This window comes from Xenopus tropicalis, chromosome 7 (assembly GCF_000004195.4).
Source record: "Xenopus tropicalis strain Nigerian chromosome 7, UCB_Xtro_10.0, whole genome shotgun sequence".
Taxonomy (NCBI): domain Eukaryota; kingdom Metazoa; phylum Chordata; class Amphibia; order Anura; family Pipidae; genus Xenopus; species Xenopus tropicalis.
In genome coordinates, this window is record NC_030683.2 from 49,277,299 (window position 1) to 49,283,298 (window position 6,000).

Genomic DNA, 6,000 nt, shown 5'->3' on the forward strand with positions numbered 1-6,000 from the left:
TTAGAGGTGATTATACCTGCAGCAAACTTTGCACCTTTCACTACATTACCCTGTAGACATTATTATTATTATTTAATTATTATTAAAAAATAATGTTACAATTTGTAAAGTATAGGATTTCATTCTCAAAGTACTTTCAGATATGGGATCTTGACTGCTGTGTGGATATTCTAAAAGGTTTTGACCACATGGTACCCCCTCCAGTTACAACTGTATATTTAGGCACCAAAATTGAGATGATAGATTTTGCCAGCCAGGAGCAAACCTTATGTTTATAGCAGGGTCTGCTTCTGAACATTCCCCTGGGGGTTATTTCGTATATGCAGTCAGCATGCTGCAAATGTAACTTTCCTATTTACATAAACACTGCCAATTTGCTCTTGCTTTTTATATTGCTTTTGTATAGTTTGTGTTTCCAAGCATAATGTACAATTATGTGACTGTATCTTGCATGTTTTAATCTTTGAATACTGCAGCAAATATGTCTTTGGAAAGGCTTACACTAAATAAAAATTTTAAAAAAATGTTGTGGTATGAATAATAATTTAACATATTATATAAAAAAAATTAAGGGAATATTAGCATGCGTTTTTTCGTAATGATCGGTATTTTTGCAACTTTTTCGTCGCCGTCACGACTTTTTCGTATTTTCCCCGACTTTTCGTCACCTTACCGAAATTTCCAGATTGAACGAAAGAACGTTCTTTTGTGCGCAAGTGCACTAATCGATCTGCAATGTCTTTGTCTTCCTCTTTATAATATATATATATATTATAATATTTGCCAATTTCAAGGCAATGTCAGTTTGATACTACCATTTATATTAATAATAGGATACCTGTAAGTATCAGAAAGGTTACAGTGTAAAAAGTAGGGATGCACTGAACCCAGTGCATATGCTAATTAGGATTTGGAAGGGTTAAATGTTGAAATATTTTACACTTCCATGTTTATGTGGTGACATTAACCCTTACAAATCCTAATTAGCATATGCTAATTAGGATTTGGTTTGGCCACAAACGTGGATTTGGCCAATTCCGAACCCTGCTGAAAAAGGCAGAATCCTGGCCGAATGCCGAACCGAATACTGGATTCGGTGCATCCCTAGTAAAAAGTAGCATCAGAGGGCCCTACACGCATTCCAAGATACACTTTGTCACTTGCTTTAGAAAGAGAAGATCTTGCTTGTCGGTGATTTGGGTGTACTTGAAGTTTGTGGATCAGTGGGCTGCTGCAACCAATTACAGGTTAAATATAGAACTATTGCTAGATTGCCGGTGTTTAAAAGCTGGTGGAGAAATGCCCAAATACTAAGCTGGTGGAGAAATGCCCAAAACCCCTTTGATACCTTTTGTCATTGACATGAAAATACTGACCTGAAATATAAAAGCATATTTTGTGCATAACAACCAATATAATTATCGTTATCAATATTATTAACACATGTTTATAAAGCACCAACGTTCTGCAGTGCTGTACAACAAATGGGTATGATCACAACAGATCTTTTGGTGTCCTGTTCTGTCAGTTTCTCTTCTGCTGTGCTTTTCCACATTCCCCAGTCTGTTCTGCTATTCTCTTGTTCTGTCCTTTGTAGGTTGCAGTTCTCTTTTCCTTTAATCCGCATACTTTTGACCTTCTGTTTAATTGCTTCTGTCATGTTTCAGTTTCTTTTCTGCCACTTTCTTGCCATGCTATCCTTACCTGTTCACTCTGTTTTGTTATATCATTTCCTTGACTCTACACTATCTCCTTCCTAGTCAGTAACTAACCCTTATTTCACATTTATTTGCAAAATTCTGTCTCTCAATAAATGGACTGCACCAAATATACACACATATATTTACAACATTGGTTTCACAAAAGTCCTGTAAACTGGCCACAAGGGAATTGCCAAAATGCACTGATCTGACCATATTACTCAGAGGTAGCAAAACCCAAGCATTTTCAGGTTGAAGAGACCCAATGCGCATACAAAGATATATCTCTCAGCCAACTATCCAATTGGAGTGCATCATATTTTTCTGATCTTCATTTTGATCTTATATAAAGCATTAAAGAAAGCTGTATTGATGTGTTTAATGCGTTGAGAAGAGATATTTAAAATCCACTGTTGAAGCATTGATGCCATGTACCCCACCAGAAAGGGTTATTTTAAAAATATGGAAGAATTCATTTATTTATTGATTCATTTATTGACAAGCTGTGGCTTAACCTTAATCACCAGTAGCTATGGCAATGTATCGTTTTGTTTTTTTTAAAACTAAGGGGGATATAGAGAGACATCAGAGCTTGCTGGCCACTGGTTCACAAGGACGGTGGTGATGTTTCCACTTTGTCTTGGACAGAAGTCCCCTGATCACTGACAAAATGTGCACTGATGCTAAAAAGTTTCATTGCACAGATTTTAAATAATGCTTTCAAGAAGAGACCTGCTGTGTGGTGGCACACTGTGCAGAAATCTATGCACCTCAAGAACATTATACAAAACACATCATGTGCTGAAATCTGAATTCTAACAACAGGTGCAATAAAATAAAATGGAGACATATTTTTTCAGCTTTAGCTGCCATTTTAATGCAAAAGGAAATGTTATAACTTTTAACACTTGAATCAGATGAAATTTGAATAACTTCTAAAAGATTTTTAATGGGTACCTAATGACAGCAAAATTGAATTCTTTAAAAAATATGCTAACACTTATAATGAGATTTGACAACTAACAAGGGCATCCACAGATTGTATGTATTGATTTCTGTTAGTCTGATACAATTTCTGAACGTGCTATTGCTTGTGCTTCCAGTGTGGTAGGATAGTTCAAGTGGGAAAACATCCAAAATTCCCACATCCATCTTCAATAGAAGACAATTGGTTTGGGTCTCCTGGTGCCCTTGCAAGCTATCAGAAGCAATTTTCAGTACAAAACTAAACCTAAATGGAAAATGGAAATGCGTATGGGACCTTACTCATATACTAATTCTTTACAATTACACCTTCTCCGCATAATCCCACTCCCTCTCTCACATACTCTCCCATTATTGTGTTGAGTTACTCCTTTTTACACTGCATTTTAAAATACTTTTAACCTATTTGCCCATTAACTTCAATATGTTATAGCATATCCAAAGTGGCCAAAATTACTTAAATACATTTATAATTTATTTAATATATTTAAACAAATTAGCTATTTATAACACATTTTCTTGTTCACAATGCATGGAGTTGATGCATCAGAACAACAGCAAAGCTTAATAAATATGTTATTTTACACAATCTTTTACATCTTTTTTGGTTTAAACAATTTTACATACCTTTATAAATATGCAACTAAGACATTTAGACATCCATCTTCTACCCACAATACACAGATTAAAGGGAGGAGAGAGGACCCCCTATTACTTGTCCCCCCTGCAATTACATTTATTTATAACTCATGGGCTTGAGCCCCTCATTACAAGAATCTGGGGCATCTCTCCCTTGTCCATTAGATATGAGTGGAAAGGGGGTCATTCGCATGCCCTTCCAGGTTACTGGGGGATCTGGGGAACAAGGGTGTCCAATGCTTTTGCAGGTAAGAAAGCATTAAAATCTATCCATAAATAGCATGGACTTACCACAAAATTATCCCAGCAATCATAGTGCACAAAAAAATGTGTGATTATTAGTGTGTGATACTCCCTAACAGGAGAGAGAGGGTGATATTTGAATTTGGGGAGGCTGACTAAAGTCTGCACAGATTCCTTCATAGAATGCCAATTCCATGTATAATACCCCAGAACACATGACAAAAATGTTACATATAATATCCCAGAACACATAGATAAAAAGACACAAGATAACACAAGATTTATAAAAAAAAAAAAAATATATATATATATTTTTTTTTAAGTTGTATTTATACAGTGTTACTTTTTATGTATGATAATCCTAAAACACATGGTGGGGAAAAATGCTGTGCCAACTTCAAATTACCTTTGTTGTAGGGATATTCATTGATGCTGCTTTGGGGAGGCTTAGCCTTCCCAAACTTTCATTAGAATACAACCATGCTTACTCTGGTATTTGCTTGTGATTGCATTGAATTGCAAGTGTACTGTTTAGTGGGGATGAGGGTGGTTGCCATACTTCCCCCAGTTCATTTGGTCTGGTTTCTCTTGACCTTCTGGCCTCTAGTTCAGCACTTATTAGTAATGAATTGTGCTTTGTCTCACCTTGAATTGCCAATGTAGAATAAAGCCCCCATTGTGATGAGCAAATCAGAATTTTGCAATGCCTTTTTTATGTTTTTTGAGCTTGAAAAGAATAGGTGCGGCTAAACTCTTATTTATATGCATTTGGTCAAATAAAGGTACTTGTTAATGCAAATGAAAGAATAAAATGCTACTGAAATTGTGTATTCTAGAGGCTTTTTCTGTAGGGGTCTGTGAAAACAAAACATGGCACAAAAGGCTATATTTATCACAATTAAACTGGGTCTTAGTTCAGCAAAGTGCTTCATATTTATCATTAAATACTGCTTTATTGCTTTCTGTCAATGGCTCACTAATTATAAAGGGGACTTTAAATTTAATATTATGAAATAGAGCACAATTGAGCATCAGTTTTACCATTTTAAGTAATTTGCTAATTTACAGAATCCATTACCATAACTTTTTATGTGTGCTCTAGCTTTCAATCTGCACTTAGTTAACTGGGTGATTTTCAAAAAGATTAATCTTGTTTATGGTCCCATGCAAAGCATCATACAGATGTCCCCTCATTTCAGATCTTCAGATAGTGGGTGAAATGAGACACTAAGATATTTTTGGGGAACAGCAGAGAAAACACCTGGGCCACCAGCCTGACTTTATTATATAACTACATATGTTCCCTTAATGGTTAAAACATCAATATTATGTATTTTGCATTTTTTAAACATTGTTATACGAATAAACGCTTACACATATTTTCTTCAGCAGTCTCTGCGCAAACCAAAAATACTGTCCTTACAGCGAGACTCTCCACAATTGTTTGCACCACTGCTGTGGCTAACTAATATACTGTGTGGAGGAAATAAGAGAAGCACTGCAGGAAATCCTCTACCTCTTCCAAAGTAGCTAATATATTCCGTTTTATACACAGAGGAAATAATTAATTGCGCTAGAAAGGAAAACAGCTGTATTTCCTGCTGGTCTACATACAATCTGAACCTGCCCTTTGGTTCATAATAGGCATTAATAATAACTGTCAGTAACAATGGATATTCCCTGCTGTTCTTAGATTTGCTTTAATATGAACTACATTAATTCAAACACAGTAGTAATAATAAAAAGGCTAAACTGAATAAGTGTACAATATATATGTTTACAAAACAAATAACTTTGTATATAAATGTTAAAGGGCACCCCCACCTAAACACTTTTTTATGCACAACTCTAAGCAACTTTACATTCATTACAAATTTCCAATGCTTTTAAAGTCATTAGTATATGTACCTGCCTAGAAAAAGCAGTGCTTTTCTGGTGTTATTGGCACATAACACAATATTCTGACACAAAACAATGTAGCAAAAGGAAGATGATTAACAGACCTAGTGGCTGATTTACTAATCCACGAATTCGAATCCGAATGAGAAAAATTAGGATTGAAAAACGAACATTTTGCGACTTTTTCGTCGCCGTTATGACTTTTTCGTAACCGTTCCGACTTGCGCAAATTGTCGCAACTTTTTCATAGCCATTACAAATTTTGTGAATTGTCGCGACTTTTGCATAGCCATTACGACTTTCGAGAATTGTCGCAACTTTTTCGTAACGGCTACGCAAAATTCGCAACAATTTACGAAAAAGTCGCAAAATACCGATCATTACGAAAAAAAACGCATTCGGCCCCTTTTCGGACGTTCCTGAATTAGTAAATGTGCCCCTTGGAAGAGAACAAAATTATGCTACATTTTTTTAAAAGTCACAACCAGAGAACAAAATTATATAAACAAGTAGTTTTCATCTACAAATAACTATT